The 15417-nt window shown below is 42.3% G+C and overlaps 1 non-coding gene across 1 annotated transcript; it reads right to left on the reverse strand.

Annotated features, from left to right (window-relative positions):
• Positions 1-15052: 15052 nt before the first annotated feature.
• Positions 15053-15216, reverse strand: LOC123856247 (U1 spliceosomal RNA). Its single transcript, XR_006793664.1, has one exon. It is a non-coding gene; the product is annotated as a U1 spliceosomal RNA (small nuclear RNA).
• Between the last annotated feature and the right edge of the window lie 201 nt (positions 15217-15417).

A 15417-nucleotide genomic window follows, 5' to 3' on the forward strand; every position in this document is an offset into this window, starting at 1 on the left:
TGCCAATGATCAGCATTTAAATATGATATTGGGAGATGTGGAAGAAAACTGTGACTACTACAGATATTGATGAGGAAACATACAAAGAGATATATAAATCAACAAAATGGAATATTCTCTTTTTTTTTTTTTAAGATTTTTATTTATTTGACAGAGAGAGACACAGCGAGAGAGGGAACACAAGCCGGGGGAGTGGGAGAGGGAGAAGCAGGCTTCCCGCAGAGCAGGGAGCCCAATGCGGGGCTCGATCCCAGGACCCTGGGGATCATGACCTGAGCCAAAGGCAGACACTTAATGACTGAGCCACCCAGGTACCCCCAAAATGGAATATTCTGATGCTCTCTGGACAGATGGTGTTGTACTAGTTGCCCTTCCATTAAGAGTTGGCTGAAATAAAGAATTTATCATGTATGGAATATAGGAGACTTTGTATGATTGCCTCTTCAAATGTAGAAGACATTCAAAAGAGAAACCTGTGTAAATTTTGATATTAAGAAATGACTAAGTATTCTCCCAGTCCTGAAATGAATTGATTTGCAGATAACTCAAAAATTCTTAAGCTATATGGCATTTTTAAATTATTTATTATTTATTTATTTATTTTATTATTTATTATTTATTATTTTTTCCAACCCTTTCAATAAATATGATCACCAAAAAATAAAAATAAAAAAGCCATCCAAATCGTAAAGGAAGTAATAAAGTTACCTCTGTTCATAGATGAAATGATCTTATATGTGCAAAACTCTAATGATTCTATTTAAAAAAACCTGTTAAAACTAATAAATGGGGGTACCGAGGTGGCTCAATCAGTTGAGCATCTGCCCTTGGCTTGGTTCATGATCCCAAGGTTCTGGGATTGAGCCCCACATCAGGTTCCTTGCTCATAGGGGAGCCTGCTTCTCCCTCTCCCTCTGCCTGCCACTCCCCCCTACTTGTGCTCTCTCTTTCTGTCAAATAAATAAAATCTTTAAAAAAAACCCTAATAAATGAATTCAACAAAGTAGCAGGATACAAAGTCAACGCTCAAAAATCAGTTGCATTTCTATGCACTGACAATGAACAATCTGAAAAGGAAATCATGAAAACAATGCCATTTACAATAGCATCAAAAAGAATAAAATACTTAGGAATTAACAAAAGGAAGTAAAAGACTTGCGCAATGAAAACTATAAAATATTGCTGAAAAAAATTAAATTAGACATAAATAAAAGGAACCATATCTCATATTCATGAACTGAAAGACAAAGTTGTTAAGATGTTAATACTGTCCAAAGGAATCTACAGATTTAATGCAATGCCTATCAAAATCCCAGTGACTTTTAAAAAATACAAACAGAAAATTCATGTGGAATCTCAAGGGGTCTTGAATAGCCAAAACAATCTTAAAAAGGGAGAACAAAGATGGAGGATTCATACTTTCTTTTTTTTTTTTTTTTAGATTTTATTTATTTATTTGCGAGAGAGAGAATGAGAGACAGAGAGCACGAGAGGAAGAGGGCAGAGGGAGAAGCAGACTCCCTGCTGAGCAGGGAGCCCGATGCGGGACTCGATCCCGGGACTCCAGGATCATGACCTGAGCCGAAGGCAGTCGCTTAACCAACTGAGCCACCCAGGCGCCCGGATTCCTACTTTCTGACTTCAAAACTTAGTACACAAAAGCTACAGTAATAAAACAGTGTGGGACAGGCATTAAAACAGACATATAAACCAATAAAATAGAATGGAGAGCTCAGAAAGAAACCTTTGCATACATGGTCAAATGATTTTTGACAATGCTGCCAGGACCATTTGATGGTGCTGGGAAAACTGGTTATCCACATGCGAAAGAATAAAGTTGGACCCTTACCTAACACCATATATAAAAGTTAACTCAAAATGGATCAAAGACCTAAATGTAAGACCTAAAACTATAAAACTATTAGAAAAAAAACATAGAGCAAAATCTTCGTGATACTGGATTTGGCAATGATTTCTTGGATATGACACCAAAGGCACAGGCAACAAAAAATATATAGACTAATTAGATATCATGAAAAATTTTCAGGGCGCCTGGGTGGCTCAGTTGTTGGCCATCTGCCTTTCACTCAGGCTGTGATCCCAGCGTCCTAGGATCAAGCCCCGCGTCGGGCTCCCTGCTCAGCGGGGAGCCTGCTTCTCCTTCTCCCCCTCCCCCTGCTTGTGTTCCCTCTCTCGCTGTCTCTCTCTGTCAAATAAATAAATAAAATCTTTAAAAAAAAAAAAAAGAAAAAATTTCAAATTTGTATATCAAAAGATAATGTCAACAGAGTAAAAATGCAACCCACAGAATGAAAGAAAGTATTTGCGAAATCATGTATCTGATGAGGGATTCATATCCAGAATATATAGAGAAATCTACAATCTGATTCAAAAATGGACAAAGGACTACAATGAGATATTATCTCACACACTTTAGTATGGGTACTATAAAAAGAAGGGAAAAAAAGGAAAGAAAAGTAAAGAACAAGTGTTGGTGGAGACGTGGAGACATTGGAACCCCGTGCACTGTTAATGACAATGTAAAAAACGGTACAGCTGCCGTGTAGAATACAGTAAGGCAGTTCCTCAGAAAATCAAAAATAGAATTATCACATAATCTAGCAATTACACTTCTGGTTATATACTCAAGGTAATTGAAAGCAGGGTCTCAAAGATATTCTTGTACACCCATGTTCATAGCAGCATTATCCACAATAGCTAGAACATGTAAGCAATCCAAGTGCCTACTGAGGGATAAATGAATAAGCAAAACATGGTATAGCCATATAATGAGGTATTATTCAGTCTCACAATGTTAGGGAATTCTTATATGTGCTACAACATGGATGAACCTTGAGGATATTATACTAAGTGAAATAACGCCAGTCACAAAAAGACAAAGACTGTATGATTCTACCTATATAAGGTACTTAGAATAATCAAAATCATGGAGACAAACAGTAGTAGAATGGTAATTTCTGGGGGCTGTGGGGGGTAGGTAATAGGAATTTATTGTTTAATGTATATAGAGTTTCAGTTTTATAAGATCAAAGAGTTGTGGGGGCAGATGGTAGTGACGGTGTACAACACTATGAATGTATTTAATACCACTAAGCTGTACACTTAAAACTGGTTAAGATGGTTTAAGTTTTGCATCATGTGTATTTTACCACAATAAAAAAAATTGGAAAAAATGGAATGCAAAATGGTATAGCAACAGAGAGTCATAGTTTCTTTTAAAAGTTAAACATACACTTTCCATATAACCCAGCAATACCACTACTAGGTATTTTCCCAAGAAATTTTGTTTACAAAAACCTGTATGCCAATGTTTATAGCTACTTTACTCATGATTGCCCAAACTGGAAAAATCCACATGTCCTTCACTACTGAATAACAGATAAACTGTGGTACATTCATAGAATGCAATAAGCAGTAAAAAGGAACTAAATGTTGATACACTCAACATCCATGAATTTCTTATATATTACACAAAATGACAGAAGCCAGACTCAAAAGGCTACATAAAGTATGATTCCATTTAAATGACATAGTGGAAAAGGCAGAAGTATTATGATCTTCATCACTATACTTGATGGAGATTCCCAGAACCATTCACTGGTTGCCTTGGATTAAAGGTGGAGATAGGGTTTGACTATAAAGGGGCAGCACAAGGGAGATCTGGGAGTGATGGAGCTAGCTGTTTTGTATCTTGACTGTGGTGGTAGCTACATGACTCTATGTATTTGTCAAAAGTCCTAGAACTATACACTTAGAGTGACTTTTACTGTATATAAATTTAAATTAAAAAATAATGAAAATCTTGTGTGTCAATTATACTTCAATTTAAAAAAGATTTTAAAATGAAGATATTTTTAAAGATTTATAATCTTCTTTGGAAGATATCAAGATTAATAACAAAGCTACAGTAACTAAAACAGAGATAAATATATAGATAGATGTCAGATATATAGATATGTATAGATATCAGCTCTTTAATCTTGGGATAATTCCCTTATACTTAACTGTATTCTATATATTGTCTGAAAAGATATTCTATATACTGTCTGAAAATTTCACATTTTTGTTTTATAATATTTAAGCCTTTAATCCATCTTAGGTTGATTTTTTTTAAGGTGTGAGGGGTGAATCTAAATTTATTTTTAAAAATATGGATGTCCAATTGTATCAGCACCATTTATTAAACAGAATTTTCTTTCCCTACTTATCTGCAGTGTCAACTCTGCCATTTATTAAAGCTCCATATATATGTGGGTCTGATTCTGGGTTCTTTATTCTGTTTCATTGGTCATTTTGTATATCTTTACATATTTACCTCACTGCAGACACTTAACGACTGAGCCACTCAGGTGCCCCAAGACTGGATTTTTAATGAATGAAAATGATCAGAAGTTAAGGGATCCAGAACTCAGCAAAATAAAGTCAATAATATAAAGGTAGGCACAGAACTTGGGGAAAAAAAAGTCTGTTCATATTTGTGCTCTACCACCTCAGACTATTCAAAGGTTGTGTGTGTGTTTTTCAGATTTATTTATTTATTTATTTATTTATTTATTTATTTATTTATTTGAGGGGGGGGGGGAGCATGAGTGAGAGGGGCAGAGGGAGGAGAGAGAATCTCAAGCCGACTCTGCACTGAGTGCAGAGTTCCATATGGGGCTCAATCTCACAACCCTGAGATCAGCACCTGAGCCCAAACCAAGAGTTGGATGCTTAACCCACTGAGCCACCCAGGTGCCCCAGGTTTTTTTTCTAATTAAGGAGAAATAACGTATGAAGCGGAGAATTCTCACACCCAGACCTAAAATAAAATTGTTTTATCTATTTAAAAAATCAACTTCTTAAAAAAAATAAATAAAATATCAACTTCTTAGATTAATCTATCCATTGAACAAATATTTGAATGCCTACTTGGGCCTGGAAGGATATATGACACTGTTCTAGGCATATGGATACAGTAGCAAACAACTAAAATTCCTGCCTTCTTAGAGCCTACATTCTAGTAAAGCTTATATTCTAGTAACTTAAAATATCTTATATAGTGGGGAATATTTGAGTGTCTAACATCTGTGCATAAAATCTGGGTAAATGCATAGATTTAGGGAAAAATTACAGAATCTTGGCACACTATTGTCATATTAGCTCTTTAATCTTGGAATCATTCCCTTATGCTTAATAATTTAATTTCCCCAAGAAATTTGTGGGATTATTTCCCCATCTCCATTTGACAGATAAGAAAGCTAAGGCTAAAGAGAGAAAGAAAGTGACTTGCTGAGGGTCACGTAACTACCTAAGGGTTTGATATAATAAAAACAGATTTCTTTGTCTCCAAATGCTATGTCCTTTCCACCAGGCCAAGAAGCCCCTTAAAAGACAGAGATTGTAACAATACTCCCATCACTGAGTGGGTCTGGGATTAGTCTTGCTGCCATGGACACCCAAATCAGTGAGAGGACATGTAGGCATTTCCATATTAGATGTCTATAAACCCTACCACACAAAGCCCTAAAACTGAGGTTTTGCCTCAATTTGCCTGCCTAGGCTCTAGGTCCACCTGCCCTACGCCCTAGGTGGTAACACAGAATAGATTTGTTTGGGGATGGGAAAACTGATGGAGACAATGTTGAGCTCATTCTGGGAAACGAGGGTAAGGGCTTATGGCCACCAACTTCTAGCTGAGAAACGAACATCAAGAGCATCAGACCACATGACAGAAAAATAAGTAAATGTAAGATCTGAGAAGCTAAGTAAAACCCTACAATCCTGAATTTGATTTGAAAAAATGAATATGAATTTATATTCATATTTCCTATTTCCTAGGAAACTATTTCCTAGTTGTATCTATTGAAAAGACCCAGAAACAATGACAGTAGCAATGAACACCCCTAGCACAAAATCATGATCTTTAAATATCATTTCCCATCAAAAGGAACGAGGTAGGGCGCCTAGATGGCTCAGTCGTTAAGCGTCTGCCTTCGGCTCAGGTCATGATCCCAGGGTCCTGGGATCGAGCCCCGCATCGGGCTCCCTGCTCGGCGGGAAGCCTGCTTCTCCCTCTCCCACTCCCCCTGCTGTGTTCCTGCTCTCGCTGTCTCTCTCTCTGTCAAATAAATAAATAAAATCTTAAAAAAAAAAAAAAAGGAACGAGGTATCCTTGGAAAAATAGCTGATTTCAGATCTGGGGTATGAAATGTACAAATAAATCCTGATAAATAAGGAGAAAGAATCAAAGTTTACTTTGCTTTCCTCATACAAATTGTATACTCAGGTAACAAATGTTTGGTAATTGAAAGTTTCTCTTTCTAGAAGTATTAAGCTAATAAAAAAAAAAGGAATGATAAAGTTAGAATACCACCATTTTATAATCTCTAATGAGTATGTATACTAGTCAACAACCATCCATGGCTGCTCACATCACAAAAAGAGAGAACATCCAGACATTTTTTGCCTCCTGATAGAAGCACATAAATCCATTCACAAAGTATTCTTGCCAGAATATTGACCCTAAAACTAATCAACTTCTTGACCTAACTACCAATTTATAAGAAATCCAGAGAACAGGGAGCGTCTTAAATGACACCACAGGGAAACAATCAGTAAATTCCAGATGGTTAGACACTACAGGACAAATAACCCAGTTTCATCAGTAAATTCATTGCAAGGAGAAAAAGAGAGAGGGAGATCTATAGATTAAAAGGTTCCCCAACGGATACAACAACAAACTGTAACATATGAATTTTATTTGGATGATGATTCAAACAATCTAAAAGAATTATGAGACAGTCTCTCAAATAGTTAAACATAGAGTTGGCATATGATCAAGCAATTCCACTCCTAAGTGAATGCCAAGAGAAATAAAAAGATATGTTCAGGGGTGCCTGGGTGGCTCAGTCGTTGGGCGTCGGCCTTCGGCTTAGGTCATGATCTCAGGGTCCTGGGATAGAGCCCCACATCGGGCTCCCTGCTCAGCGGGAAGCCTGCTTCTCCCTCTCCCCCTCCCCCTGCTTGTGTTCCCTCTCTCGCTGAGTCTCTCTGTCAAATAAATAAATAAAATCTTTAAAAAAAAGATATGTTCACCCAAAAAACTTTTACATGAATGTTCATAAAGGCATTATTCATAATAGCCCCAAAGTGGAAACCCCAAATGTCCATCAACCGATAACTGGATAAATAAAATGGATATCTTGGGGTGCCTGGGTGGCTCAGCTGTTGAGCGTCTGCCTTCGGCTCAGGTCATGATCCCAGGGTCCTGGGATCGAGCCCCACATCAGGCTCCCTGCTTGGCGGGAAGCCTGCTTCTCCCTCTCCCACTCCCCCTGCTTGTGTTCCTGCTCTCGCTGTCTTGCTGTCAAATAAATAAAATCTTTAAAAAAATAAAATTAAAATAAAATAAAATAAAATGTATATCTTTACAGGGGCGCCTGGGTGGCTCAGTTGGTTAAGTGACTGCCTTCGGCTCAGATCATGATCCTGGAGTCCCTGGATCGAGTCCCGCATCGGGCTCCCTGCTCGGCGAGGAGCCTGCTTCTCCCTCTAACCCTCCCCCCTCATGTACTCTCTCTCTCTCATTCTTGCTCTCTCAGATAAATAAATAAATGTTTAAAAAAAAAAGTATATCTTTACAATGAAATATTCAGCAATAAAAAGAAATAAAATACTGATATATGCTACACATGGATGAAGCTTGAAAATATTGTTATGTGAAAGAAGCCAATCACAAGGGCTACACATGTTGTATGACCTCATTTATATGAAATGTCCAGAATAAGCACATCTCTTAAACCAAAAGTAGATTAGTGGTTGTCTAAGGCTGAGGTTAGAGGCCAGAGTAGTTGGGGTGACAGCAAAAGGGAGTGGGGTTTCTTTTGAGGGTAATGAAAATGTACTGAAATTGACTATGGTGATGGATGCACAACCCTGTGATATTACAAGCCACTGAACTGTACAATTTAAATGTTGAATTGTATGGTATGTGACTTATAGCTCAACAAAGCTGTTAAGGGGAACATGGCTGGCTCAGTCAGTAGAGCATGTGACTCTTGATCTTGGGGTCATGGGTTGAGTCCCACCCTGGGTGTAGAGATTACTTAAAAAAAAAAAGAGATAAAGGGCGCCTGGGTGGCTCAGTTGGTTGAGCGACTGCCTTCGGCTCAGGTCATGATCCTGGAGTCCCGGGATCGAGTCCCGCATCGGGCTCCCCGCTCAGCGGGGAGTCTGCTTCTCCCTCTGACCCTCCCCCCTCTCATGCTCTCTCTCTTTCTCTCTGTCTCAAATAAATAAATAAATCTTTAAAAAAAAAAAAGATAAAGCTACCAGGAAAAAAAAATGAGACAACCAGGAAAATCTGACTACTGGCTGGGTATTTATTTGATGTTATTAAATAGGGATAATAGTTTTGTCAGTTTTTTTTTAAGGATTCTTATTTTTTAGAGATAAATACTGACATATCTACAGATGAAAGGATAAATCTGGGATTTGCTTCAAAATAATAGGGAGGTCTGCTGTGGGAGGAGGGAAAATGAAACCAGATTGGTCACGAGTTGGTTACAAGATAGGTGATGAGTACAAAGGGATTCATTAAGTTATTCTTTTGTATATGTTTGAACATTTCCGAAATTAAAGGGCTAAAAGCCACAAGACAAGAATCTTTATCAGGCTACCCCTGACTCACTGTGGGAACCCCTCTTTCTTCCGGGTCTCCTGATGAAAATTAAGGAAGACAACAGCTATATCTCATACCATTCTTGTGAGGAAAGTAAAGATACGTGTAAGGTACCCTACCAAGGGACAGGGCTCCCTTTTGTCCAAGGCCGGAGAGTCCCAAGAGCAATGCAAAAGAAAATAAGCTCATCACACACAAAGGGGCTACGGAACCCGATTTTGGACAGTAAGGACCCCAGAGCTATGGAGAGAAGAACCTACAATAGGAATCAGTCTTTCTATCTACAGTTCATAGCCCCTGCAGCAAAGTGAGATACTCGCAATTCAAGCAGCCTTGCAGTTAGGCCCAAGGGACCTTCAACAAGGGACCAGAGGAGATAAAAAGTTAGAGCGGGAGGAGACACACCAAGAGCTTCGCTCCACTCCCACCCGCTTATCCGGGACGCCCCTTCTTGTCAATCCCTCTCCCACACGCTCCATTCCCAAAGCTGAAACTGGACGGGGAGGCAGAAGGGATGAACACCCGCATGCCCCACAGGAAGAGGGTTTAAAGCGGACCACCTGATAATGGGAGGCCGACCGCCTCCTCTCGATCCTCACCTTAGCCGACTCGGCAGCGCGGGCTTCCGGCGGACAGACCGTTTGGATGGGGGCGGGGCGGAGAGAGAGGGACGGGGCTACAAGGCACCGGGGCCAATAGGCGATGACGCGGAGGCTCACGTCCCGCCCAGCCCTCCAGTCGTCGAGCTTGCCCAGCGAGGAACTTGAGAGGTCCGGAAACTTTGGGGACCTCCTCTCTTCCCACTCGCCCGGCCCATCCTCAGAGTCCCAGCCGCCAATGGTTGGGATGTCTGCTTTTTCTTCTTTTGTCACAGAAAGTTACGCGGAGGCAGCCACCCTTTGGTAGCTAAGCAGTCCAAGATACTGAGATCTCTGAGCACTTAAGGGAAACCCACTCCTTGGATCTTCGGGAATCCCAACCACCTCCAGCCACAGCTCCCATTCCCAGTCGCCAACTGACTGATCCCGTCTCCTTTGGGGAAGTACTTCAGCTCGGTAGTGGAGTTGCCCCTCCCACAAGTTCTGAGAGACCCACTCAGTCATCACCCACTAGGCAAATTCATTTGATTTAGCCCTGCAGTAAAACCTGCCATGTCTCCCACCACACAGATATGGGGCCCTGGCGGGCTTAGCAGTATAGTTTGGTAGTTCTCTAAACTGGTTGTGTGCTGACTCACACACAAGCTCTTTTCAAAAATCATTTTTAGACTCATCATAGGATTACCATGTCCCATTAGCAAGTGCATTAATATTCTTTCCGTCCTTGCTGAAGCCACCATTTCCCAGGCTTGTCTTGGCTAAAGGCCAATCCCCAGATAAAGCAAGGCTAGTAATAGAGCACCTGAATTTGCCATGGCAAATTCCTCCCAGGGCAGAACTCTGGGCTGGATATCTGGATCTCAAAAGAAAGAACTTCTGGGAAAAAGACATTTATAGAAAAAAAAAAAAAATCTGCTGACACCCAGTACTTGGAGTCCCAGTAGACCGATTTATTGACCAACAGCATTACTCCTCCAGCTCCCTTACAGGAGCTGGACAGACCAGTCAAGAGGCAGATCTGTTAGGCATTACTGAGAGTGTATACTGAGGAAGGGGATGGGAAAACATAGTAACAGTGGTAACCAAGAAGGATGGGGTCTGGGAGGGGACTGCAAAGCCAGGCCCCATGAGTCCACCAAACAATGCCTCCACTCTTGGGAGTAAAAGTAGTTTGAGTCTGGGGACATCAACAGTTGAAAACTGGTATTAAGAGTTGCCTATTACGCTGTTTCGAGGAATGTGTGATGTCAAATGAATGAAGTCAGGCAATCACACAATAGGTTGACCAGCAACTTGATTATCACCTTACAGGATTTCTTCCTTTTGGACCTCTTTAATGGGTGTTGGCTGGATTAAGGGTAAGGACTTGGAGGATGTCACAGGCTTGCCCTGGCTTGTGGAGCTAAAGGAAATCCTTTGGGTGAGGCAGTATACAAAGTATGTGGGGATGGGGAGGATGACAATGAGAAAAAGGGCAATCATCGCAAGCAGCCCCCATGATGGGTATTGTCGAAGCACCTCTTTTGACTGTGGAAAGATGGGAAAGGGGCTCAGGACATCAAAGTTCCCGGAAAAGGAAGGACTGTAGAAGGGAAGGGTGGAAGGGGAACCAGGGCGGAGGATTAATGAGTCTTTAGGGAGTCAGGGAATGAGATGATAGGGTCTTTAGGCCATGGGTGGATTGAAAGATCCAGCCCCCACTCCCTAGGAGGTCTGGTGTCTGGGGAGGGAGGCTCACACTGTTTGAGTCCCAGGCCACATAGGTGATAGTCTTCAGAGAGAGATGAATCAGAGTAATCACAAACAGGGCTAGCAGCACAACTGGAGACAGAAAAGCACCACAGCCAATGAATGATGGGAGAAGTTGGGGGTCCCCACATGATCGCCAAGTCTTCAAGGAACCTGGGAGGAAGGGCCACAAGACTGTGGGAGGCCTAGTCAGGCCTCACCCAGCCTTGGGGGTCAAGGCCAGCCCGACCTCAGCATCTTTCAAATATTCTACCTCACCTCCAAACCTCTGCCTCAGCTCAAGCCTCATCCTCTCTTGTCTTCTCCCTAGTCAGTCTTGCATCCCAACCCAAGAAAAAATTTTCAAACATCCCTCTACTGCTCAAAACCTTTCATGGGTACCCAATGCCCTCAGGATAAAGGCCCAGTCCTTTCATTCATTCCATGAATATGAAAGTGTTTGATGTGTGAGGGACTCTTCTACATGGTGGGTATCCATACTGAACAATGCAGACTGAAAAAGAAGGTAACACTTGACCCTCAGGGAACTTTTCTTAGTTTCTTCCAGCCCATGAATCCAGCCTCCTCTACTGCATGTTCTCAATCACAATAAATATCTAAGTGGGCCCTTTGGCCTAGAATGCCATTCTCTTTGCCTACCTATTCATCTGTCTGGGCTATGCTGAGCCACTTTCTCCTTTAGGATGCCTTCCCGGTCTTCCCAGGTGTCCCTAGAGTGCCCCTGGCTACCTCAACTATAGATTTACCACCTGGATTGGGATTATCTGCTTATATATGTCTTCCTCTTTGGTCTCTCTGTTTTTTGAGAGGAGGAGCTCACTCTAATTTATTTGTATCCCAGTAATGACAAGGCTTTCTTGACACAGAGAAAGCCTCAAGAAAATTTTTTGAATGAGTAAACCACTCTCACCTGAAAATGCTGCCACCTGAGCCTTCTGCTTCTGAATTATGCCACTTGGATGTCCACACCAGCCTGTTAAAAAGTCAGGCTCAGGGCGCCTGGGTGGCTCAGTCGGTTAGGCGACTGCCTTTGGCTCAGGTCATGATCCTGGAGTCCCAGGATCGAGTCCCGCATCGGGCTCCCGGCTCAGTGGGGAGCCTGCTTCTCTCTCTGACCCTCCTCCCTCTCATGCTCTCTCTCTCTCTCTCATTCGCTCTCTCAAATAAATAAATAAAATCTTAAAAAAAAAAAAAAAGTCAGGCTCAGGAGTCCTTTGTGTTTGATTTGGATTTTCCCACTCTTCCTTGCACAGTTATGTCTACAGTCCCAGTCCCTGATTATCTTGTTCCCTCTTCCCTGGTGGCTTTTCCTTGCAGCATTAGAGGACATCTCTCAACCTACACTTCTACCCCCCTAGCCCGCCACTGTTAGCTCTTACTTGGAATATTACAATAGCACCTAACTGTTCTCCTTGCTTCATTCTTGACTCCTCAGAGTCTATTCTCCACACAGCAGTCATACATATTTTAAAAAATAAATCTGATTATGCCACTCCCCTACTCAAAACCTTCCAAAGCCTCCTCCTCCTCTCAAGTTTTGCATAAAAAGCTAAGTCCTGCAATGGCTTAGAAGGTCCTACATGATCTCTTGTTATCTCTCTGGCTTCATCTACCAACATTCTACTCCAACCTCATCTCTTTGTTCCTCAAAAATTCCAGGCATGATGCTTCCTCTTGCCTTGGTACTTAGTGTTTCCTCTGCTTGGAACACTTCCTCAAAATCTGTCATGGCTCCTTCCTTCTAACTCTAACCCTTCATTCAGGAGACTGCTCAAATGTCACCTTATCAGAGAGGCCTTCCCTGCAATCCTAACTAAATTAACACCCATGCATAATCACATTCTTGATCATCTTACTTTACCTTTTCTTTAAGATTTTATTTATTTATTTGTTAGAGAGAGACATAGTGAGAGAGGGAACACAAGCAGGGGGAGTGGGAGAGGGAGAAGCAGGCTTCCCGCTGAGCAGGGAGCCTGATGCGGGGCTCGATCCCAGGACCCTGGGATCATGACCTGAGCTGAAGGCAGACGCTTAACGACTGAGACACCCAGGCGCCCTGCACCTGACATTTTTATACGTTCATCTGGTTATTGCCTGTCACTACCACTAGAATGTAAATTCCTTGAGGACAGGGATGCTTGTTTTATTCAATAACATTGGTGAGTAAAACAGTGCCTGGCACATAATAAGCACTCAATAAATATGGTAAGTGAATGAATGAACAGGTTTTTCGGAAGGCCCTGAGGTTAAGAGTCCCTCCGTCACTCTAGTTGGGTGACGACAGAGGCAACAAAAAAGGGGTCAACCGGGGCGCCTGGGTGGCTCAGATGGTTAAGCGTCTGCCTTCGGCTCAGGTCATGATCCCAGGGTCCTGGGATCGAGTCCCGCATCGGGCTCCCTGCTAGGTGGGGAGCCTGCTTCTCTCCCTCTGCCTCTGCCTCTCTGCCTCTCTCTCTGACTTACATGAATAAATAAAAAAAAAATTAAAAAAAAAAAAAAAAAAAAAAGAAAGGGGTCAACCTTCCCTACAGACCCAAGCTATCACCTCCTGGCCCCACAGGCCCAGCCCACAGCTATGTTTTCAAGTATGATGATGATGGTTATGGGGAGGACCGTCCAGTATTCACTCAGCAGTCTGACGCAGTAGATGCCTGAAGGTTGAGTGAAGAGGCCACACAGGAACATGAGCACAAAGACAACCACTGGAGGAAACATTGGATCTGGATCAAGGTCAGAGGTCTGGTTGGGTGACAAGGGCTAAGCAGAGGTTATAGACCTGGGCTGGGTAAGAGTCTCAGAAAAGTCAGGGCCATTGGTGGGAGTAGGGCATTGGTCAGAGTACCTGTAAGCAGCTTTGAATATTCCCTGGAAGAAGAAAAGGTGTCCTGGAGTGGGGTAAGGATGCCCTGCATGATCCCTATCATGCTGCTCAGCCCCAATGTCAGCAAAAGCAGGAAGAAGAGGATGGACCAGAAGACAGACCCAGGAATGAATGACATGGTTTCAATGAAGGCCACGAGTGCAAAGCTTGGGCCCGCCTTAACCTGTTGAGGGGAGAGAGGGCAGGAGTTAAAGTGTCCTTGAACTTAACAAAAAAAATACAGACAAGGAAACTATCTTCCCTGAAAAACTCTCTAAAATCTGTGGGTCACTGAGAAAATCAGATCTCCAGGCTGACCCTCTGATAAAGAAAACCAATCCACCTAGCCATTATCCACAGATGGGCATTCTGCAAGCTATAGTTCTTTGCATTACCAGGGCTGCAGGTTATCCTGGTGTTTCTTGGATTTTTTTCTGGTGCTAACAAAAGCTGAAATTTGTTTCACTGAAGGCTTTGAGTAACTCTAGACTCTCCTCACCTATTTTTACTGACCTTCAAAACCTGCTTCTCTAAGTTGCATTCAGTCACGTAGCTGACGACCATGTTCTTGATGGGATGGGGAAGGCTGCTGAGCCAGAAGTTGAAGATGGAGATCGGGTTATCAACCAGGTTTGGAGGGGGCTGGGCCTCAACAGGCAGTTTCCCCAGGGTTACCAGCTCGCGAGTGTTTCAGCATTCCTGGGGATGAGGACATCACACAGAACAATTTGGCTCCTCTTATTTCTCGATAAGAAAGTACACCACTAACCTAGCACTACTGATCTAGGTAAGGTAGAGCCTGAGATAAAACCTAGAAGGTACCCACCCACCTCCAGGATCATGAATTTGTGTGAGCCTGGAGAACTTATGACTATGGAGGAACCCCCGGAGAAGTGTTTTATTTCGTCTTTGCGGGGACTCTGCGGTACCTGCTACAGGGATGGGGTCTCTTATTCACCACCTACCCTACCCTTCCCTTCCTCTCTTCTTAGACTAGTAGGTAAAAGACAATCTTCTAGGATTTGCATTACAGAATGTCAGGGATATTACCACGTACACAATGCTCAGATGGAGTTGTGCTATGTGAGAGAAACTGCTTTCTTAGACTTTGTGATCTGAGCCCTGCTGACCTTTTTCTTTTCTTTTCTTTTTTTTTTTTTATAGGGGAAAGCGCGAACGCAGTCCCCCACTACCACAAATTATGCAGTCGAGTTTCCCACATTTGGGGAAATCGCAGGGGTCAGCACATCCGGAGTGCAATGGATAAGCCTTGCCCTGGGAAAACCACCTTCGTGATCATGGTATCTCCCCTGCCAGGTAAGTATGCCCTGCTGACCTCTTTAACTTTACCTTCTTCCCATGACCCTCTGCCCATTTCATGCTCTAATCAGATTCAACCACTTATACTTTCAGGGCTGACCATGATCTCTCATGCCCAAGACCAACCTCACCCCAACTACCATTCTGCACTTGACTAATTCCTAAAAATCCTTAAAAATTCAGCTGTTGCTCTATACAAACTGCAG

The sequence above is a fragment of the Mirounga angustirostris genome, unplaced genomic scaffold, assembly GCF_029215605.1.
Source record: "Mirounga angustirostris isolate CCGP_5_RB_7025 unplaced genomic scaffold, mMirAng1.0.hap1 SCAF_16, whole genome shotgun sequence".
NCBI classification, from domain to species: domain Eukaryota; kingdom Metazoa; phylum Chordata; class Mammalia; order Carnivora; family Phocidae; genus Mirounga; species Mirounga angustirostris.